This window comes from Pinus tabuliformis, chromosome 4_1 (genome assembly GCF_031772625.1).
Source record: "Pinus tabuliformis cultivar Carrire ecotype Pingquan chromosome 4_1, CPIR1, whole genome shotgun sequence".
In the NCBI taxonomy this organism is placed as follows: Eukaryota; Viridiplantae; Streptophyta; class Pinopsida; order Pinales; family Pinaceae; genus Pinus; species Pinus tabuliformis.
In genome coordinates, this window is record NC_142303.1 from 409,669,108 (window position 1) to 409,694,172 (window position 25,065).

The 25,065-nt window shown below is 35.2% G+C and overlaps 1 pseudogene; it reads right to left on the reverse strand.

The window, feature by feature from the left end:
* LOC149176052 (UDP-sulfoquinovose synthase, chloroplastic pseudogene) overlaps positions 1-24,553 on the reverse strand; it is a 78,258-nt pseudogene extending 53,705 nt beyond the window's left edge.
* Positions 24,554-25,065: the final 512 nt, after the last annotated feature.

Consider the following 25,065-nt stretch of genomic DNA (forward strand, 5'->3'; position numbering starts at 1 on the left):
CCAAAGGTTTCCTAGTGTATCTCTTCTACTGGAGAAATCTTGGATTGAATTTCCTTCTAGTAACTGCTCAAGAGGATTCAAATAACTCTGACCTTACTTAACTAGCCTAGTTGACCTCCTTCTTTTTTTGGGTAGTGAATCTAGAATAGATGCCATTCTTTTCTCTGCTTTACTAAGTTTTTTAGGTTTTATAGTTTGTTCAGTTCCCTATGGGGTATCTCCTGTCACTAAAATTTCATTTGGGTTATCCTCATTGCCTTTTTCTAGCTGCTCATTACTAACTGAAACATTCCTAGATGTTCTAATAATTGTTTCATTTCCTAAAGGAATGTCTTGACCAACAATAGGGTTTCCAAGGAACCCTTCCCAATCCTGTTGAGCTTGATTGATACCTCTTATGATTAATAATTGGATAATTCCATGGTGACTAATGATCGATACTTGGCCTTTGGACCTTCTTAACCTAGTAATGGTCTCATGCAATAGTGAATTGAGATATTAGGGAAGTTTTAGATTTACCTTTCGCCTTAGGGATGCCATTAATTTGAGACATTGTCCCCTCACTAGATAATACCTTCTGTCACAGGAAATATATGGCATGACGATCCCTGCTACTTCTTTTCATAGTTCTGGTAATGAATTAGGGTTATACCCCTTTCCTTTCATGGTCAATTCTCCACCAGTATTCAGAAATAAGAGGGTTGTGTTATGGATGGAAGTGCATATCTCTTACGATTTGTATCACTCTGTTGGAAGACCTGTTACTTTCACTATAGCACCTTCACTCACTTGTATATGTTTGTTTCTTACTAATTTTATGCCATTGTCTAGATTCCTTGTGAATTTTAATGCTACTTCATTATCAAAGCCATGTAATCATTCAAAATACTCCATCCATCCAGCTTGGATCAAAATGTTGTGCACCTATTATGAGGCCTATAATTTATTAGGTTCATATCGGATTGAATGGCCACCCATTGTTGATTGTTCGACAGGATACAATTTTGCAACTAGAAACAACATAATTCAAAATATATGCTAACATTATTTTTTCATAGAGTATAGAGGCTCAGTGATCATGACATGCAATGATATTTTGAAAATTCAAATAACAAATCATATATCAGTGCCATCTCACCCCCCCCCCCACCAATAGAATTGAAGGTCATCCGCGACAGTTAATCAAGTTTTAATAGGTTCGAATATTTGTAACGATTACAGAATAAGGTGATATTAATGAAGCCTAACAAGTTAACCATAAAAATTGGTCAAACCAGGAGGTAACTCCTCAAATGTAATCATATTATTCATTCAGGTTGTTCATTATTATATACAAGATGGAGTGAATTTTCAATTCATCTCCCGATGACTCTCCATCTTCTCTATTATTTATTTACACTAATTACAGTTGTTCACCCAATCCCTATGATTAGGTGTCAACATTCCCCCCCTTAATCTGAAGGGATGTTAGTGAGTCCAAGCACCATTCTAAATCTTTCAATCTTTTCTTTTCCAAGCGCTTTGGTGAAGATGTCTACAATCTGCTCATTAGTGGAACAATGGCGAAGATGGATTGTTTTGGCCTCAACATGATGTCGAATGGGATGATATTTTGTATTGATATGCTTCGTTCGATCATGGAACTTTGGGTTCTTGGCCAACTTTATTTCTTAGGTATTTTCAATCGTGAGTGGAGTCGAATGTACTTGTTTTACCTACAAATCTTCTAGATTTTTCTTGAGCCACACAATTTCTTTTATTGCCTCAGCTACTGCCACATATTCTGCCTCTATTGTGGAATCTGCTGGAATTGATTGTTTGCATGATCTCCAAGAGACAACTCGTGATCCAAGACTCATAGCATAACCTGAAGTAGATACCCCAGTTTCTTTGTCTCCGTCGAAGTTTGAATCAAAGTATCCAATAAAAATGAGGTCGTCCACCTGTGTATACTTGATTCCAAAGTCTTGAGTTCCCTTCAAGTACTTTAGAACTATTTTTGCAGCAGACCAATGTCCCTCACAAGGTTTTTGCATAAACCTAGAGAGGATTCCAACAGCAAACAAAATGTCTGTTTTGGTAGTAGTTAGGTAGTTGAGACTTCCTACAAGCTGTCTATACTTTGTTGCATCCTCAAATTCTTTTCTTCAGTGGATGTGAGCTTTAAGTTTTGTTCCATTGGAGTAGTCAGAGGATTGCATTCAGTCATGCCAAACCTATTCAATAGATCTCCAATGTACTTATTTTGAGGAAGGAATATGGACTTCAGATGTTTAGTTACTTCAATACCAAGATAGTAATGAACATAGCCTAAATCAGTCATTACAAAACATTTCCTCAATACCTTCTTTATGGATGCAATGCAGCTCTCAGTGTTCCCTGTCATCAAAAGATGATCTACATATACCATAAGATATACAATTCTTTTTCCAACCTTCTTGACAAACAAAGTTGCATCATCAAGATCATAATGTTTGAAATTGAGTTTCAAAAGATGCTCAGTTAGTTTTTCATACCAGGCTCACAGTGCTTGTTTGAGACCATACAAGGATTTCACAAGTTTGCATACTTTATGTTCATGTCCTTTTATAGAAAATCATTTAGGCTAAGACATAGAAACATTCTCTTTTAGATCTGCATTCAAGAATGCAGTTTTTACATCCACTTTATGGAGTTTCCAACCGTTCTGAGTTGCTAGGGCAAAGAGTGTTCAGATGGTAGCCCATTTTGATGTCGGGGAAAAGGTCTCCTCATAATCAACCCCTTCCTTCTGTGCAAAACCTTTTGCCACAAGCCTAGCTTTGTGCTTTTCAAGTTAACCATCAGCTTTATACTTGTTCTTGTAGACCCGCGTGCAGGCAATTGGTTTGGTTGCCAATGGAGGATCAACCAGCTTCCAAGTGCCATTATTTATCAAGGCATCATACTCCTTTTGCACTGCTTTTTTCCATTCATCATGAGAAGAATCTTCTTTGAGGGAAGTTGGTTCAAAATCTGTAGACAAATTCAATTCACAATCATAAGAAACATCCATATCAACAGGTGAATCAGAGTCATCTACATCACCTCCATTTTTCCGGGGTGAATTTCTAATTCCTATCTTTCCAACCTCATTAGGATGAACACTTTCAAGTGTCTTTGTTAGCCACTTTGGGGGACCTTTCTGAGATTGTCCGGGCTGCTCCATTGATTGAGTTGGAACTGAATCAAGATTGAGTCTCCCAATTCTGTCAATCACATCACTCAAAGTATCATCTGTTGTTGGAGTTTCATGTCGGGGAGAGAGTGCTTCAGAAGAAAATTCCACAGGTTGATCTAGTATAGGAATCCCCCCTTCAAGGTGTGGAATCTAATTATCAAATTATTGAAATGATTTTGCATTTGTGAATCTATCCAAGCGATCAAGTAGCTGCTCAACAACATTGTCAGTTTTGGATGATTCAAGACAGATTACATCTCTAGATACAACAAAATTTTTATTGACTTCATCATAGAGACAATATGCTTTGGAGGTGTTTGAATACCCCAAGAAGATACACTTACAACTTCTTGCACCAAGTTTGTTTCTATGTACCTTTGATATCAAGGCATAACATGTGGAACCAATGACTCTGAGATCATTTACTGAGGGAATGTGCCCATACCACATTTCATAAGGAGTTGTTTCTAATAGCATTAGATGAACATCTATTCTTTATATATACATCACATAGAACTGCATCAGCCCAAAACATCATTTTTACAATTTTGAAAAACATGATGGAGTGCACCATATTTAAGATTGTCCTATTCATTCTTTCAGCTACTCCGTTCTGTTGGGGATTATAAGGCATAATTGTTTGATGTTTCATCCCATTTTGGCGAAGATAGGTTTCAAATTCATTTGAAGTGTATTATTTTCCATTATCAGTGCAAAAAGAGCTAATATGAGATTGTGCATCATTTTCAATCCATGTATGAAATTTATTGAATGTTTGAAAAGCATCAAATTTGTTCTTCAATAAATAAACCCAACACATTAGGTGTAGTCATCAATAAATGAAATCATATGTTTATTTCCATTTGCAGAAGGAACATGCATTGGACCACATAAATCTGAATGAATGAGTTTAAGTTTTCTATGTGCTTTGGAATGTGAATCATGAAAAGACTGTTTGCTATGCTTTCCTAGAATGCAAGCATCACATTGCTTAAGTTTCCTAGGAATTGTAGGCTAACCAATAACACCATTTTTCTTCAACAAGTGAAGGCTGTCATAGTTCAAGTGTCCAAATATAGCATGCCATAATAAACTTGATGGAAATGTACCTTCTTCATAACGAGAATTGTATGAGAAATTTTGTGCATGAGCAAAGGTACCCAGCGGCTTGAGAATCCTTTCTTCTTCTATCCCCGTCATGACAAATGAGTGGTATGATGATTTCCTCACCTCAACCTTGCCATAAAACATATGAATGGAGTGTCCTTGCTGGTGGATGTGGACCAAGAACAACAAGTTTCTCCTCAGCTGTGGGAGATATAAAACATGATGCAGAAGAAAGTTTGGATGACCAGGCAATTTAAGCCTGATTGTACCAAGCCCTAATGGATTGAGTTTTGATTTGTCTGCAAAGTATACTGCTCGATCAACATTGTCAGAAAATTATTCAAAAAAAACTTTTCTAAATTAATGTGGCAAGTTTCTCCTGAATCAAGCAACCAATCATTTTTCCAAGAAGCAAATGAAGCATTAAATAAGTCTTCGTTTACTCCAATATTACAGTGTGCCACAACATAGTGAGAGGATTCAAGTGCTTTACCTTTCTCTTTCTCATTAGTTTTACCTTTGGGTTGGTTTCTTTCATGTTCAATTCTTTCCCAAGGCAACTTACATGTGGATGCATCATGTGATCCATCTCTTTTGCAGCGTACGCAGTGAAAATCTGACTTTTCTCCTTAAGAGTGTCTACCCCCCCTACCTCTGAAATTTCTTCCTCTTCCTCTTCGACCACTTCTTCCACTCGAAGAATCTTGAGCAAGATTCTTCTCTCTATCTGCAAGGCACATAACCTCTTCATAAGACTGAGGAGTTGTCTTCTTCCCAAAATCTTTCTCTCTTTCAACAATTTTTTTCACAAGGGAGTCAAAGGTAATATCTTTGAGGTCTCCATTTGCTTGTAATGACTCAAGATAATTTGAGTAAGTGGGATAAAGTTCCTTGAGAAAATCTATCAGAGGAATGTCCAATTCAACATTAGTGACTTTGATATCATGCATAATAGATTTTACTTCTGATGCAAGAGCAAGAGGATCATCATTTTGTAATTCAAGGGTGAACAATTTAATCATGAGTTGAACAACTTCAAGTGCAGAGTGCGAGTCATAGAGTTCCTTCAGTTATTGTAAGGCTTTGAAAGCATTTGAAAATGTTGAAATATGGCAACTCACCTCTTCATTTACTGATGTTGCAATCAATGCATAAGCCTTGCTGTTCTTATTTTCCCAAATGGCGAATTCCTTGTCTGAGCTAGGCTATTCTGGCTCTTTTTCTCCATCTCCAACACACACTCCTTTCCACAGCTCATTATAAATGAGAGTGTGTTTGATTTTCCATGACCATTCAGGATATTTCTCCTTCCGAGTGAGAACCACTCCCACAATAGATATCAATGAGTGCATTTTAGAAATGATGCAGGAGGTTGACAAAAATGAGGTGGTAATCTGTAATTCGACTACTAGTTAACTTTGTAACCAATCAGGTGCGCTTAAATCTGGTTCTGTACGTGAATTTTTCCCTTGAGGATCCTACTTATCTGACCAATCCCTGTCGGTCCCTCATTGACTTCTCCTTTTATCAAGCGCTTCAATCCACGTCGTTGACCTCACTTCTCCAGATCCAACGATATCGCATCATCCGCTCACCAACTAACTTGGACAATCTCCAGCGTCGATGTGACCCATGAAATCAAATGACTATCATGCAGTCTCATAACAAAACCAAAAGGAATTAAAACCCTAGTTCTTAACCTTATCACGTCCATTTCTAACATTAACCTGTGTGCACTTTCGGAAGCAATATGCATCCAATCACCCATTAAACAGATGGTCCGATCACTCTGAACCTTAAACTCCCTTTAATAACGACATCACGTCTAAAATTTAAATTAACTCACATGCATCTTCCGACGCGATCACTATCAGATCTGACCTGACTAATCAAATGGCTATTGCGTCACTCGCTTGCCAACTAGCTTGGCCAATATCCACCGTTGATCAATCCCGCTTGATCCAATGGCTATCAAGTAGTCTCACGTGAAATCTTGCACGATGCATAACAAGTCGAGAGTGCGCAAGAAAAGTGGTTTTCCTGTGCTACGTGTCAACTGCTAAGGTTAATCGTGTGAAATTTAGGAATACCACTTACATCCTTTAAGGCACGCGAGATACCACTTACCACTTGCCAAATACTATCCATGTGCTTAATTCAAAACATGCTTAAGAAAAGGTTTAGCGCTTAAACTCAGTATTAATGCTTAACACTAATTGATTGTGATTTATGAATAAAATGTATGAACAGAGAAAAATACCCGATAGAACACCGATACACAGTCATAAGAGAATTTTATTCATCGCGCCTATGTTTAACATTATGAAACCAAGAGAGTGATACCTCGACTACACTTGTGGAGAAGTTTCCTCACATAACTAGTCGAACATCTGCAGTAGTTGCCAAAGAGGGGCAGCAGTGACGAGAGAGGAGTTACAAAGAAGAAAAGGAAGCCAAAAATGGTGCTGGCTCTAATACCATGTCAGACTAGGAGGTAACTCCTCAAATGTAATCATATTATTCATTCAGTTTGTTCATTATTATATACAAGAGGGAGTGACTGTTCAGTTCATCTCCCGATGACTCTCCATCTTCTCTATTATTTATTTACACTAATTACAGTTGTTGACCCAATCCCTGTGATTAGGTGTCAACAAAAATAAATTTATAAAGCGGAGGGTATCCATGACATGTGAGAGAATCACTGAGATACTTATTAATCATGAGGTGTAATGACTGAATTATTATAATACATGGAGGTGTAAGCAAAATAAAGGCATGTGGATATTTCTATGAAGGATAGATGGATGGAAACAATAGTTGCATCAAGTATATCATTAGAGAGAAAAATAAATAAAAGAAATTAGTTAGAATGTTGAATTTCCAAAAAAAAAAATTGTATCCTTGCTATGTAGAATTATAATGAATTACTCATGGACAACCAATCATCACCACTTTCTAGGAGGACTTTATAAATTTCCATAATAAATCTAACGATGTTTCCTTTATTAATTTTGAGGGGAAAAAAGCCAACTAAAATTGTCATATTTAATTTTACTTCAATACCACAGACATGTCCTCTACTACCAGCAGGCATCCATAGCCTCGACAAGGTTTCATTTTTAACCCATTGAGATTCCATTGTCCCATTTACTATGAAAGATTCATAAATTGTTTTTATATTATTCTTTTATCAAAGAAATTACAAAAGACCATTGTTCTTCCATGGTAGTCAGTTAATAACAACACCATTCACCAGAGCTAATGAGGTGAACAAGTCAGTTTGTGATGAGACCTCTTGTCCTTTGACCCGGAGACCAAAATCCATTACCCTAGCTTGGTGACTAGAAGTGGTAATGTCACTCCACTAGATCCTATGATCGTGGCATGTTGGCTCGTGATGAGACCTCCTATCCTTTGTTAAATTATGAATTTTATTAATAGTAGTAGATTACTTAGTAAATGGGGTGGCATGTCAACTCCTTAATAGTTAGGGATGGTGTAAAAAGTATTATAATAATTAGTTTTTAGTTCTAATTTTTTCCTCAAATCTTATGATCATAAAATCTTTAGAAATTGGAGTGAAAGAATGTTCCTTAAGTGGTGATGGGAAGAATGCATCATGAGAATTTTTATAGATTTCTTACAGTACCAGGGGAGTTAAAGATTAAGGAAATTTCAAAATTATGATAATGATTTCTTATAAACCATTCTCCAATGATAACCATTAGACAAGTTAGTTATCCAACCATCATATTAACTAAAGGCTAAAAATTGTTCCTTACCCTAAACAAATAGAAACATTAATAACCTAGGGAAATAACAATGGCATCTCAGGAAACAACAACTGTGGCTAAGGAATTAGAAATTGTGGTTAAAGAAACAATGACTGTAACTAAGGAAACAACAATCATGGTTAATGATACAATGACTATGACTAAGGAAACAATAATTATGACTGAGGAAATAACTGTGGTTAAGGAAACAATGACTGTAACTAAGAAAACAATGGTTGTGATTAAGGAAACAATGGTTATGACTAAGGAAACAACAAATTTGATTGAAATATCAGTTATTTTTCCATAACTATCATAAAAAAATAAAATTAAAGTATTTATATTATGTGCAAGATGAATAATATTTCAAATAAAAATTTACCTGGTTGTGACCGCGGGGACATTTTCCCGATCATCTACAACTTGCAAATTTGGGTCATTATCAATGTCGTGAAGAAAATATTCTCAATTAAGTGGGCGGTGGTACAAATGAAGTTGATGTCCATTCGAAAGGAAAGAAATGCCAGAATTATCAATTGTAGTAAGGCACATCATTCCATTTTCATGAAATTTAGTAACTTCCTAAGGGCCAAGCCATCTTGTTTGGAGTTTACCTGGAAAGTCTTGGAATCTGGAGTCATATAACAGCACCCAATCCCCTTCTGAAAGTTTTTTTAAATCACTCAATCATCCCATTTAGCCTATTGTTGTTGGACAATGGCAGTGTGTTGTGACACAAGAAAGCACATTTTATCCAAGTCATTGAGTTGTTGTAGGCATTTTTCTATGCTTCCGTAAGATCAGGTCCAACTTCCTTCGTAGTTCTAAGAGTCTTAACTTCAAACTCTATCAAAAAATAGGTTCCTTACCAATAATGAGCTCATAAGGTGAATAGCCAATAGTATTGTGCCAGGTTTCCTGATAAGCCCAAAAGGTTTCCATAAGATTGGCAGCCCAATCTCGGCTATTTATAGATATTGTTTTAGTTAAATTCGCCTCTAAGACTTTGTTTGTTCTCTCCACCTTCCCATTCACACCCAGGTGGCAAGGAGAAGTGATTATGTGTTTAATATGGTATTTTTGCAGTGTGGCTAAAATTTTATGAGCAGTGAACTATGATCCCCCATTTGTTACAAGCTCTTGAGGCATCCCATCTCAAACAAATAGTTTGAACAAAAAAATTAATGACTTCTTCTTCCGTGGCCCTTGAGAGTACTACCACTTCCACTCATTTCTTTACATAATCTATACAAACTACAAACTATAATCTCTTGCCCATATTTCAAATAGTTCTAATACAACCTATGGTTGAAGGGACATTTCGTCATCTTGAACAGGATGACCCATCCTTTGGCAATTGTTGCAACTTTGGACATATTTCTGTTCATCTTCAAATATTATGGGCCAAAAATAGCCCATCTGTAATACCTTATGTCTACTTCTTCGGTCAGAAAAATGACCTCCATAGGGCTCATTGTGACAAGCCCTGAGGATATCATAAATTTTGTCTTCTCTAGTACATATTCGATTTGGAGGTTGACCCCTATCTGAAAGAGGTAATCGTTCATCCATGAAAAGTGTGTGTTGCACTAGATGATAAGTTTCTTTTCCCGAGATGACAAGTGGGATGATAATTTTCCAAATTCTAGGTAATTCACAACATCGTCATACCAAGGCGTCTTAATGGTTATAACAAAAAGATGTTCATCCAGGAATTGATCTTCAACTAGGGAAGAGTCAGTTATAGTTTGGATTCTTAATAAGAAGTATGCAACAAGGTTATCTTTTCCTGGCTGATCTTTTATAGTAATTTTGAACTCTTGCAATAATAGTAACCAACGAGTTATTTTACCATTATTAATAGGTTTGTTAGTAAAATAACAAATAGCAGAATGATCAATGTACAAAAAAACTGGATATCCCATTATATAATGGAAAATTTTATTTATGGAATAAACGACAACTAGAAATTATTTTTCTATCACAATATAGTTTAACTCAGTCAGTGTGAGGTTTTTGTTGATGTAATAAATTGCATAGGGATTCTTATCCTCTTTTTATCCAAGGAATTCTCCTATCACTGTAATTGATGCAACTAAGGATATATGGAATGGTAGACTCCAATTTGGTCCTCGCAACACAAGAATTGTTGAGACCAATTTTTGAAGATCTGAAAAAGTAATGTCGCATTTGTCAGTCCACTCAAATTGCACATGTCTAGTTAATATATATAGGGGTGCTACAATTTTTTAAAAATGTGTTATAAAACAACGATAGTAACCAGGATAACCAAGGAAACTACATACCTCTCTCAACGTATGATGGGTAGGAAGTTTAAGAATTACCTCGATCTTAGTTGGGTCTACTTGAATACCCGTATCAGAAATAAAATTTCCCAGAACTATGCCCTCTGTCATAATCATGTGGAATTTTTCATGACTAAGGCACAACCTAGTAGCTATACATTATGCAAGAACCTTCTCAATATTGTGCAAGGCTTGGTGAAAATAATTACCATAAGGGGTAAAATCGTCCATATATAGTTCAAGTCCTTCATTAATTAAATCAAGGAAAATACCAAGAATTTCCCTTTCAAAAGTGGTTGGTGCATTGTATAACCCAAATGGTAAGACTCTATATGCAAATTTTCCCCATGGACAGGTGAACGTAGTTTTATCTTGGTCTTCATGGGCAATCTGGATTTGATTATACCTGCTAAATGCATCCAGGAAAGAAAAATATTTATTCTTGGCAAGAGTGTTAAGGATTTGGTCCACAAATGGAAGAGGAAAATGATCCTTTTGTGTGGCCTTATTTAGTTCTCTATAATAGACACAAATTCTCCCTTTGTCATTATTTTTAGGGACTACCACTAGTGGTGAAACCCACTAACTGTTGGAAATAGGATACATAAGATTACATCAAGAAGTTTTTGAAGTTCTTGTTTCATTATGTTGCTAAGGTGTGGATTTAATATTCTTTGAGGTTAGCAAATTGCTCAAGAAACTTTCTTAATATAGATATGATGTGTACGCAACTTTTGATCAATTCCCTTCATATCAAAATATTCCCAAGAAAAGGCCTATTTATATTTTTAAAGAACTTGAATCACCCTTTCAAGTTGAAGGTCATTAAGATTGGTGTTAATGTTCAGGGTCTTGTCAATCTCAATTTCAATGGGGATGCTTTATGAACTGCACCCTCTAGCGGGTCTCCTCGGGCTTCATTTTCAAGCACAAGTTTTAGCATCTGACACGTTGGGTTTCCAATAGCGGAAGGTTGATTAATAAACCCATTAATTATGTCATCCTCAATTTGTCTTCTAAATATAAGAGATTTGTTGATAGTGAGAGAAGAGCGTAAATTTCCTTACTGATATTCAGGAAGGAAACATCTAAAATTTTCAGTTGACATGTTGGGTCTAGCAGGAGAGTATAGGATAAGATTCTTGATAGCAGGTCCTTTAGCAATTGTCATACTTCTAGTTCGACACCTAATATATCCATATACAGTGACAAAACACGGTATTCCTAATATCAGAGGGTTTCCTTCTAGTTTATTTTTATAATTGAGCACTAGGAAATCCACTAGGTATTCCCAGGAATCTACAGAAACAATGATATCGTCCAAGGTCCCTTCTAGATTTACTACGAATCTATCAACTAGTTCCAAGATTGTTGGAGTCTATTTAAATCTAGGTATTCCAAGGAATCCATAAGTTTCGAGTGTTATACTGTTTATGGCAGCTCCCAAGTCCACTAAGGTGTTTGGGAAATTATAGCCCTAAATCTGGATAACAACTAAAAAGTTTATAGGATCGCCATTTTTTGTAGGTATTTGTTTCCATAGAATGAGATCATACATTTTTCCTAGAACATGGAGTGTATGAGAATAGTTTGGATTCTTACTAGGTTTCTTAACACAACTCTTTAATGGTTTTGGCTTAAATGGGTATCTCTCTAATAGCCTATAGAAGAGGGATTTTGATACATAAGTTTTTTAATTCCCCTAAGAGATCAAAGTCAATATATATAGGTGATTTTAATATGGCTAATCTCTTAGTGAATGGAGGAGCAGTGTCCCTAATCTTAATAAATGCTTGTATTTTAGTTGGTTTACTAGATGATTATGCTTCAGTAATGATCACAGTAGGAGGAGAATATTCTATCAAAGTTTGCTCCTTAGCACAATTTTCATTTTCTGGTATCTCTTGATTTTTTGAATGAATTTTTGGAAAGATGGTTCTCCCAAATCTCAGATGTAGTTCGTTACATTCCAAAGAGGGAGCGAGACAATTCAAAGGTTCCAGAATATCTAGGAATTACATAGATATGTTGTAGTTGAAGTGGAGGTTGTAATGGTGGTTGATTTTGTGACTGAGGTAATGCTCCCATTGATTGATTAATTGGTCCAATGGGGAATTGAAAATTATGGGACCACATTGGCCCCTGAGTAGGTTGATTTTTCCATTGCGGAGGGCATGTACTATTTGGTGTATTCTACCATGAGGTTACGGGATATTATTTATGTGGCTAAGAAGGACTAGGAAATGATTGGTTTGTCTAGGGTAACGAAGTGTATGGGTGAGGCTTCCAGGTAGTACAGAATCTTGTTGGCCCTTCCAATTTAATCTAGGAAATTGTTGTTGACCAAATTTTCCAGAAAAAAGCATAGAAGGGTCCTGCAGCATACTTGATGGGTGATTCTTCCATTTTCGTCACTATGCCATGAAATATGTCTGCTATGGTTCTTCCTCAGCTTCCTTAAATACAAATTTCAACCCATGAGGTGAAGGAAAATGATTTGCCAAGTGATCATTCATACAAATAGTGCATATCTCAATTGTATCTAGCGGGCATTCTTTATGATTGTGCTTCCTTCAATAACGCGGATAGAAAATAGCTAATGCTTGTTCCACTTCAGCCTGCTTATGATTTACTTGTAAAACATCCAACTGTGTTTTCAGTGTATTTAAGATATCGGTTTTAAAATCTTCTAAAAGATTACCAATCTCTTCTCATGTAACTCCTCCCTCTACAATTTTGTTAGATTTGTTGAGAGGATCACGAGTTCCGGGTTAGGTTCGTGTACTCCCACATGAACGTATGATACGCAGTTTTATAATCTCATCATATTCTTCTTTATAAATGTCAACTGCCCCATTAAATTAAGCATTTCTATCCATTCACTTTCATACCCCTAATTAAGGTAGTTTTCAACACATCCTTGGGTAAAGTAGTATATCGTGATCTTTGTAAATTATATTGAAATCTTTCAATATACTCTTCCAAGGTTTCATCTTCTTTTGAAATCATCTTAAATATTTCTTCCCTTAGATCTCTATATTGGAAATAATCCTAGTACTTAGTAAGGAATGTCTATTTCATTTGATCCCATGAATTTATAGTACCACCCCCAATCGCATGAACCATCACAACGTTGCTCCCTCTAAAGTAGAAGGAAATAGTTTTAATTTGTGGGGGTTAGTAGTATAATCATATCCTTTACATAAGACATTGAACTAAAACAAAAATGCATTGGAATCTTTGGATGCCATCCCATGCAAGTTTGGAAGGTTTTGCAGTGGGATATCCTTCAATGGTGCATTAGCTCGTGGATCAAAAATATGGTATTCTATGGTTGAGGTTTGCGTTCCTATTACCAAATTTCCCATTTGATCAAATATATTCCAATAACCTTCAGCAATCTCATAGTCAAGAGGTATTAACTAAAAGATATTAGTATGCTGATGAGGTTTTGGGCCTTAGCCATGTTTCACAACACTCCTCAAATCAAGAATTTCATTTTCTCTTCTCACAATGGGTGTCGTAGGAGATTCATGCTTAGAAGGTTGAGGGTATGTTTCACTTGTCTAACCTCTCCCTTACCTTAAGTTACAAGATTTCCCCTCACCCTTATCAAAAGGACTCAGATTCCTAACAGATATTTCTAGGAAGCTCTGTTGAGATCCTAAAGTTTTATCATGAATCTTAGCATTAGCTACAACAGATGACTCTGCTACTCAAGGGGCAATGACAATAGAACCCTTCGCATATACTACTCGAGGATGTATTGATGCTTGAGATTTAAATTTACAAATGATTTTATCTATGAAGTTCATTCTTCCAAGGCCAACTTGACTTTGGATTTTGGTGATTTTCAAGGTAGATTTTTTTATCTATCTCTATTTGATTACTATTCCTATGTTTCTTTCTAGTCATACACACTAAATAACCTAAATGTATCAGTCGAACGCGGGAACCACCACAATTTTTTTACTAGGGTGTGTGCACAAGTTCTTACCTTCCATATTTAATAGCCAACCCTCAGGGATACAACTAGCGCTCTCTTTGACAACCTCCCTAGCAATGGTGCCAAAGTGTTGAACCAATTAATTATTCCTAAAGGACCAACTAACTATTACACATTAAATTGTAAACCTGAGGTTTCATCTTTATATTTCAAGGTTATCAACACATTTCATGCAAGAGAAATGCTAGTATGACAAGTTATTACTAGCCTATTGAAAATCAAAGTTGTAATTTTAAAGGAATCAACTCGTAATTTAATTTCTAACTAAAGAAAACCATTTGAAACATTAACTTCTAAATTCTTTTTAAATGAAAAAGTAAAGAAAACCTATTAAGCATCAATTTTTTACTTAGGGAACAACAAACACAAAATGGAAAAAAAAGCACTGCAAAATCATACCATCGAAAGAAATTAAGTACGCAATATAATGATCTATGATAATATATAGGAAACAACAAGAAATGATGATATTCCTAACAGATCAAATAAATCAAATCTACTTTGTAACAATCTCTATGAATCCTACTTAAAACAAATCATGTGATTTAATAAACAAGCAATGATAAGTAAAGATAAATTCTGCAAATGGAATAGCTGAAACAGAGGAACTAAACACCAATTTAATAGTACAAGTAAAGGCAGTGTTGATTCTAGGATTAGGCCCAAATCACTAGAATCAATGTGCCTTATAGAAGGATTCAGCATGACAAATTAAATTTGAATAATAGTCACTCCCATTCAATTATAAAGAATCAATTACAATCAATGTCTTATGAAGTCTAAACTTATGTCAAAATAGTATTACAACTAAACAAACCTTTCAAGGCTCAATGTCAAGCTTTATACCATGTTGGTAAAAGATAAGAACAATGAATCTATTTCTGATAGAGAACGATCCTAACAATATGAAGATTCTCATAATGCTCATTTTAACTTACAAGAGATATTAATATATCTGGATGACCAAGCCGGAAGCCTGTCCTTAACTGATTTACTCCAAAAACGGTTCAACATCTTGAATCTATCTTATCTCCCATGATCATCCTAGAAAGCAACATCGAATACCAATTCATCAATAGATTCCGATCCAAAATAAGGATCTAATCATAAGTAAATAACTATTTAGTGGTCATATCCGTTCATAAAGATAATAAAATAATAAATACATATAAAACACTTCTAGAATCCATACTTCATAAGTTATGATAACCTAATTGCAGAAAAGACTTATAAAATAATATAAAAATTAAGGAGTAAGGTCAGGAAGTTATGACAATTATGAGGCCCAACACCAACCTGCCTTACTTTTCTAGTGTTTCAAGTTTTATAATTCATGCCTCCAAAGGATTAGTTTATTCCCTAACCTCTTTTTCTTGGAGTTTCAAACTGTTTTAGTGAATTTTCATTCACACAATCATTCAACAAAAGAATTTGCATAATTTATTTGACATCCCTGTACCTGAACTAAAGGTGCCTCCATATGACTCCTTAGTTGGGGCTATTTTAACATCATCCTAATAAAATTTTGTCAATTATGACAAGTTACTGTAAGAAACCCACTACTATTTATTTTTCTAGTATATAGTTGAATGCTCAACATTAAATACTCAAGATGATGGAATATTGAAAAGATATTTATAGGAAATGCATCAAGTTTTTGGCATAAAATTTGGCCCTAGACTGAACTACATTAAATTTTTCAGTGTTAATTAGATTTTTTTACTGTAGTTTTTGGTTCTTTAATCAAGAATCTTTGGTGCCACAACTCTTTCATCGTGTTTTTTCAAAAGATTTGTCATTCATGCCATTGTAGAACAAATACCTACAGTGGTGTTGTCCAATTTCTAACAAAAATGAATCATAAAATTACTCAACAACTCCACTAAACAAAAAAATGCATGCTCTTATGCATTGACCTACAAATAATTAAGTCAGACAGGGGAGAAAATATAATAAAGATGCTTAGAAATTTTATCATCTAATAAATTCAATCCATTGACTTTAAAAAGGTCTAGTTCTGCAGTGGCTTTTGTGAAAGTTGTGACACGAAAGTAATATGTTATAACTTCATAGCCCTAAATTGAAAGCATTAACCAGTTGTGGCCAGTTATCATTTGCAAGTAAAAGCTGGAAACATATATTGGAATAATGGTATGAACATGACAATAATACTTGATTTTGCCTTGGGTTGAATGTAAAGAATCCTAACTTGACCTATTTCATATTACAAATTTTGTACAAATGATTATTGTGCTTTTCATGTATTTCAAGATGTTCTTTTGAATCAATTATTGAAGGGAGCACAATTCTATCGGTATGCCCTCTTACAAACAGGGTGCAGGTTTCCTATAAACTACATACAGAGAAATATGACAGACATCTACTATTAGAATACAAATTGAAATGGATGTGCTATAATTTATATGTTATTAATTACCTTCTTTTTATTGTTGGAAACTTAATCTTTATGGATTATGTAAATTTATATTATTTACTTGAAATAAAGAATAGATGATTTGTATAATTGAGACAAATATTTTGTCCTATGTTTTGTTACAGTGTGAAGAGCCTTGCAACCTTTGTCACTACACACCAAGAACATTATTGTGGCATATTTTTGTAAATTAGATGCAAAATGTTGAACTAATAAACCTGCCTCTAGAAGTGTTGATTTCATTTTTGGGCTTAGTATGGCTCAAGTGTAGTCTTAGTAAATGTTATTGACAAACAAAATATTAGTCTCAATTATACAAACCATTTGTTCTTTATTTCAAGTAAATAATATCCTCTGTTTTGTTACAGTGTGAAGAGCCTTGCAACCTTTGTCACTGCAAACCAAAAATATGATTGTGGCATATTTTTGTAAATTAGATGCAGAATGTTGAAAAAATAAACATGCCTCCATAAGTGTTGATTTCTCTTTTGGGCTTAATATGGCTCAAATGTATTCTTAGGTAATTTTATTGACAAAAAAAATATAGTTGCACGAATCATTCTAATTTATCAATGAGTACCCAACATCTCACCATTACTTAGTTTATAAGATTAGTTTTCAGATAAAACATCAGGAATGCTTCTCTCAAAAGCTCACAGATGCTTTTCATAGAACATATACCCTTCACCTATGGCTACTCTGTTAACCAACACTTATTGGTTTTCTGACTTGTAACATGAGTAGCGTAAATGCCCTTGTAAGTTATGAGAAGATCAATATCATCTCTCTTCGAATGGGGAATTTTTTTCCAAAGAAACAAATTTCAAATGCCATCGAAGCAAGAACAAGTATTTGAATGAAATTCATAAAATTGGGACAATTGTGGTCAATATCGAATAATGAAAGACTAACAATGGAAAGAAATATGCATAAAGGTAAAGTTATATACTAATAACTTGAAAATACAAAATATGCTTATGTGTTTTACATAAATGTATAGCTTCTGGCAACAATAAGTTCCCACACTTCTCTTAATTGTTGTTGAAAAAAAAATCATTGTAAAAGGAAGAGATAACATAGGAGATTAAAATATGATTAAACTTGTAATGGATGTAGATCAACCATGGATATAGTAAGCTTTATTTGATTCTTAGGGTTATTAATAGAGATATTGCAAGTTAGAAGACATACCACATGACTATTCAGGAATTATATCTTCATCTTCACACCTCCGTTCACTCCATACTTGAATTGTACTCTTGATTTCTTTAGTTCTGAACTTAGCAGATGAGAGTGCCACTAAATTTATCAACCAATATTCATGCTTGTTTTCTTTCACTACAAAGAAAGCAAATGGAAATGTAAATATTCTTGCTATGCGGTCACCAAAAGTAAAGATAGGTCTCTACAAAAACATTTTAGAAATATGCAAGTGCAATTCGCCTATTAACAGGATTTGACACAAAAATTGACATAGTGATGAGGGAATAATAAAAAGTCAAGATTTTGCAGTTATTAAGCTCTCTATTTCTTGTCATCAAATGCATTCACTAGTGTCTATGCATGGAAGATATGTAATGAAGTGGGTATAAATTTCTAATATCATAGTTAACTTACGAATGTTCCCTCCATCAACCATGATTTGGCACACAGGGAATCAAAATACAAAAGGCCATATTATTAAATGACAATAACCAGTGACAATCTTCATTGCACTCAAGAATTTGAAACTGATAGATTTGATCTATGGGCCTTTCAAATGTGGATACTCACAACACTTAGGAGGATATTCCAAAATATCAAAGAAAATGACCTTTCAAAAAAAAATTAATGACTAAAAACAAATTGGGAATTGACTGCAACACAACTTCTATGCTCTAAATTGTGGCACGGATTCTATGGAATCAAAGTTACAAAGATAATTTTGGTTGGCTAGGTTTAGTTGTGGTTCGAGTGAAATTATCAATGAAGTCTACAAGGATAAATACATGCCTGAAACTAGGAAGACAAACCGTACAAGAAATAAAATCTTTGCAATAAAGTCTTTTTCCTTTCAAAAATAGATCAACGGTGGACCTTTTATGGAAATGAAAGAAGTAAAGATGTTATAAACACCCATACTGTTAAAGTATTTGAGATAACAATAAGAATATAATTTGATAGTTTTGGCAACCCTTATGAAGCATTGTTTCTTATTTGTGAATATCCCTTTTCAAATACTTTCCATAAGTTCTAACTTGACTATTTACCAAAAACTAACCAATGGAGCTTTAAGTGACATGAAAGTACCTGAACACCCTTTTCATAAAATGTGCAAGGATGTCCAACAACTACTTGCATATAGAAATGGTTTAATGTAGTCCTAAATAGACCATCATAGTCGATCCTATTAATGAGCTCTTCATGTTCTGTAGTTTCTAGAGTTATGACACCATAAACCATCCCTTGATTGAGGTTTGTAGCCCTTAGTCCCTAGGCCTTGCAAGTAAAATCTATGTTGTGAGAATCGTGCACTTTGCTAAGATGATAAAAGGAACTTGCTTGATTTGGGTATGGCTACATGTCTATCCTACCATTATGACTAATGGTAATGTACCCCTTCCTCAATATCAATTTTAGGAGTTCAATATTCTTCCATGGTACCCAATTTAACCAATTGTCATTCTAGGTTGAATTATTTGATAGAAAAAATCACATTCATGGTTCCAATCACATTGTTATGCTGATTATATATTGTTCATCCTTTGTCTATCATGTAATAAGAAGAATACCTTTGTTCTCCAAATTTTATGATTGCCTCAAGTTTAAAGGACATAAAAGCCTCTACAAGGAAATCAAAATCATAAACATCTCCCAAAAAGAGGTCAAATTGTTTTCCAGAGACTTGCTTCAATCTCTTTATTCTCTTCTCAATTAAGACAATGAGAGTTAGAGAGTTGATCGCAAGATATTGGTCAAACAACCTGCAAACAAGGCTATCAATAATGGGAACTTGGTATCCTTTCGTTGAGATATGTAAAGTTTTCACCCATACACAATAAATATCCCCTCCTACAACCATTATTGTTGAAAATGCAACAATAAAATCCTAAATTAATTTTGTCCTTGAATTAAATTAGGAATAAAATGTTAATTCCACAACATAAGGCAACATGTAATAGTTAACTAAGTCAAAATTGACTTACTTGGCTCATTTAATTAGATTTGAGGGTCTAACTTGAGTCATGTAAAGTGTCTCCTACATTATGGGAGCCCTAATTGAGTTTATTTTGAGTTGTAATTAATTAATGCAGTTTAACTGATTTAAAGTCAATTTAACTAATTCCAACTAATGGAGGAACTAGTAGGAGGTCAGACAGTGGGTTGTTTCTTCATGTGTTCAACCAGTTAACTAGTGATTCACTCATAAATAACTCATGCATGTTAGATTTGAGAGTTACCCAATTAAGATTAGAGTTCAGGGACAATGTACTATTCATTGTATAATCATCTAAATTGTACAGGTGGTGCATTCATTCAAAGGAAGGCGTATGAGGATTGTGCAATTTTAATTGAGGAATTTTCCTAATTAATAGGGGCTAATTCCCAAGGAAACAACACAACAAAATAGGGACTTGAACAAGAAGAAATTTTATTAAGTATTGGCCTATGCTTGTCTAGGAAGTTGTGAGATAGATAGAGATAGTGCAGATGTTGCTCAAAATTGAGAAAAGCATTGTAATCTTCTAATGTTTTCTAACTAATGCAATATACAGCTAGTAGGGGTTTTTAGTTGTGGCTTTCCCCAGGAAATCATTGTGTAATGTGTTTATTGAATTCTTTCTCTTGTATGCTTCATGATTTAGCAATCATTTAATTTTTTCCGCTGATGAGTAGAGTAGATTCAAGTCTATTATTTTAGTAAATTACAATTAGAAATTTGAATCTACAAGGAATTTCTACATGGTATCAAAGCAGAAATCACAATAGAAGAGGAGAATACAATTTTGTCTTTTACGGGTGAAATCAAATTTGCAATATCATTATTCAGAGCCAGCAGGATGTCATTCTACGGATTGAGACTCGAATATGCTCTTGAGGGTAGTTTGAACTATATTTATTGGAAGGACATGATGGAGGTAGTTTTGGAAGACAACAAGCTGAAGGAATTCATAGACATTGATATTCCTAAGCCTCCAACAATAGATGCTCAAGAGCTAGCAGAGCGGAAGAAATGTGTTACAAAGATGAGAAGGATCATACTAGAAGGAGTTTGAGATCATATTGTCTCAAACCTCCATAGGAAGGAGACTCCATATGCAATGTGGAAGGCCTTAACAGACCTATTTTAGAACAACATTTACCACATGAAGTTGGTACTGAAGGAAAAGCTCAGAAAAATCAAAATGAAGGAGGGCGACACAATACCAAAGTACTTGACCAAGTTTACCGAATGTCAGGATGAGCTTGGAAGTGTTGGTGTTATAGTTGTTGGAGATGATATGGTCATTCTAGCACTTCTAGGCCTTCCCAAGAGCTGACACAACTACTAGGATTCAGTAAATGGGAGGGAGAACATACCATAGTGGGAGTGTTTGTGGTTTGACTTGGTGCAAGAAGAGATTTGGCGGAACACCAAAGATGTATCCTTATCCAAGCATGATGTTGAGGAGAACTGTGCCTTAGCTAGAAATGTCAATAAAGGGAAAGGGAAGTAACCCCATTCCAAATCAGATTCTAGTTAGGGCAGCAAGAAGGAGGACTTGTAGAATATTAAATGTTTTCACTGTCACGAGCTAGGACACTATGCCATGAAGTGTCCGCACAAGAAGGCCGGAAATAAGCCCTCAAGTGGAGCAGTGGGTGAAGCTCTTACTTCAGAATTCAAGTTGGATTTCACCCGTATTGCTTACATGGTGACATTGGTGGTGGGTAGTGTGTGGTATATAGATAGTGGAGCCTCATTCCATATGATCAACAACAAATAATTCTTCAGTGACTTGGAGGAAAAGGACCTCCAAATGCACATTGAAATGGGAGATAATGGAAGAAAGCACACCAGAGAGGCTAACAAGTTGATAGATGATGCTAGAGAGAATGTGGGACCACCCACAACGTAGCGTAGGAAGAGGAGGTCACCAAATTGGTACACTGGATACATGGCTTTGATGAGCGAGAGTGTAGAGATTGATCCATCCACATTTAATGAAATAGTGCATCAACTAGTATGGGTTGATGCCATGATGGAGTATGACTCCATTATCGAAAACAATGTTTGGGAAGTGGTCCCAAGACCAATAGACATGTCAGTGGTGAGTTCCATATGGCTTTACAAGGTAAAGCAAGCATCATATGGGAGTGTGGAGAAACACAAGGCCAAATTTGTGGCCAGAGGATTCTCTTGGGTGGAGGAAATTGATTACGAGGAGAACTTTGCTCCAATAGAAAGGTACTCTTCAATCAAACCTATTCTAGCACTTTCAGCTTAGATGGGATGAAAGATAGATCAGATGGATGTGAAGACAACATTCCTCATTGAAATGATTGAGGAATTGGGAGGATTTGAGAGCTTCAACAAAGAGTTGCATGTGTGCAGACTCAAGAAAGCATTGTATGGATTGAAAAAATCACCTCGTGTTTGGTACACCAGGATTGACAGCTATTTCACCAGGTTGGGATTCACCAAAAGTGAAGTAGATGTGAACCTTTACCATATTTTGGTTGAAGGTAAATTATTGACTATAGTATTATATGTCGATGACTTAATTCTAACAGGTGATGAGAAGCTAGTTAAATCTTGCAAAGAGGATCTTACAAGAAAATTTGAGATGAAGGATCTAGGGCTCATGCATTATTTCCTTGGTATGGAAGTATGGCAAGGAGATGAGGAATTGTTTGTCTCTCAGGGCAAGTATGCCAATGAGATACTGAATAAGTTCCACATGGAGAGCAGAAAACCCATGGAGATGCCTCTAGTAGGGAATTGAAGGAAAGAAGATGTTACTTCAGGTGAAGTAGTGGAGGCTACTATTTATAGGCATCTTGCAAGTTCACTTATGTACTTGGTTAACACACGACCATACATATGTTTTTTTGTTAACCAACTTAGTCAAGAAATGGTTAAGTCAACCAAAATATATTTTAAGGAAACTAAACATGTATTCATTTACCTCAGAGGAACCAATGAGTTTGGTCTTTGGTACAGACGGAAAGAGGGAGTGAAGCTTAAAGGCTTCATAGATGTAGACTGGGCAGGGATTCCATCTTATAGGAAGAGCACATTAGGGGGAATCTTTAGTATTTGGTCAACAGTAGTCTCTTTGTACAACAGGAAACATAGATCAGTTGCACTTAGTTTGGCAGAAGCAAATTACATGGTTACTAGTCTAGTATCACTATCTATGAGATTGTGTGCAGAGGAGAATCATGTTGCTAGAGTACATTCCTATAGAGGAACAAGATGTAGACATCTTGAATAAGTAACTGTAAAGAGAAAATTTTGAGTTCCATAGAGCCAGGATAGGGGTATCTGATAATCCCTTTCTTGTTGAGAGGGAGGGTTGAAAATGCAACAATAAATTCCTAATTTAATTTTCTCGTTGAATTAAATTACGAATAAAATTGGAATTCCACATCACAAGAAAACTTGTACGAGTTAAATAAGTTAAATTTACTTAGTTGGCTTAGTTAATTTGAGTTAAGGATCTAGCTTGAGTCATGTAAAGTGACACTTACATTATAGGAGCCCTGATTGAGTTTGCTTTGAGTTGTAATTAATTAATTCAGTTTAACTGAGTTAAAGTTAGTTAAACTAGTTCCAACTGATGGAGGAACTAGTATGATAATAGACAATGGGGTGTTGCTTCATGTTTTCAACCAGTTAACTGATGATTCACTCATAAATAACTCATGCATGTCATATTGAAGAGTTACCCAGTTGAGATGGGAGTCTAGTGGCAGTGTATTATTAGTTGTATAATCATATGAATTGTACAGGGGTGCATGCATTCAGAGGAAGACCTATGAGGATTGTGCAATTCCAATTGAGGAATTTCCCTAGTTAATAGGGGATGATTCCAAAGGAAACAACGCAAGGAAATAGGGAATTGAGCAAGCAAAAATTGGGTTAAGTATTAGCATGGGCTTGTCTAGGAAGATGTGAGACATATAGAGATAGTGCAGAGGTTGCTCGGACTTGAGAAAATCATTGTAATATTCTCATATTTTCTGACTAATGCAATATAGAGATAGCAGGTTTTTTTAGTTGTGGCTTTCCCTGGGAAATCATTATGTAATGTGTTGATTGAATTCTTTCTCTTGTATGCTTTTTGATTTACCAATCATTTAATTTTTTCTGCTTATGAGTAGATTATATTCAAATCTATTGTTTTAGTAAATTACAATTAGTAGTTTGAATCTACAAGGCATTTATAAAATTTCTTTATTCCCTTTAATTCCCACTTTCATGGCAAGGGATGTTGTTTTCACTTAATTTTCCTTCACATCAACATCCCTCGAGGAAAATCTGGCAGTGTTTCTTCTACTACACTGTCTTTTAAACAAAGATAAAGATACAAACCTACCGCATCCAAACAAGGCCTCTTGCTTCCAAAATTAAATAGAACTATGCCCTCTTCTAAAGGAAATTGCATTAGCAAGCATTAGGATAGTGCTAGTAGCATCTAGATGAGGCTTAAAGCAAGCCATTGAATCGAAACAAGAATCAATCGACAACGTCTGTGACATGGATTCATTGTTCAATTCTACTGTGTACCTAACTTAGTATAGAAATGGTAAGTCAGCCCTGAACTAAACCACGTGAGAATTAGTACATATAGAAAACAATCGCAGTCATTTTACACATAAGATCTACATGACAGAGGTGTGTATGATTATTTGTAGCCATTCTGGTCCTCCATATTTGGTTATTTTAAGTGATCTAGAACAAACCAAAAGCTTCCCCCTGACTTGGTATAGAATCTTTGAAATCAAATTGAGACCTAATGTTTACCAAATGAATGCAAAATGATAAAAACTATTGCTTGGCCCTAGGGAAGTTATACGTCAGCTATTCATAACTGCAATTTCTAGCCTAAACATTAGCTAAAGCCTTCACTCTCGAAAGTACTGAATGAAGATTTTAAATGTTATAAGCCAAGTAATAACCTTTTTGTAACATATTCCTATAAAAAATAACAAAACCCCAACAAGGAATCTTACTGGTGAAGAAAACCCGAAGAAGATTATGTCGTGTTGAC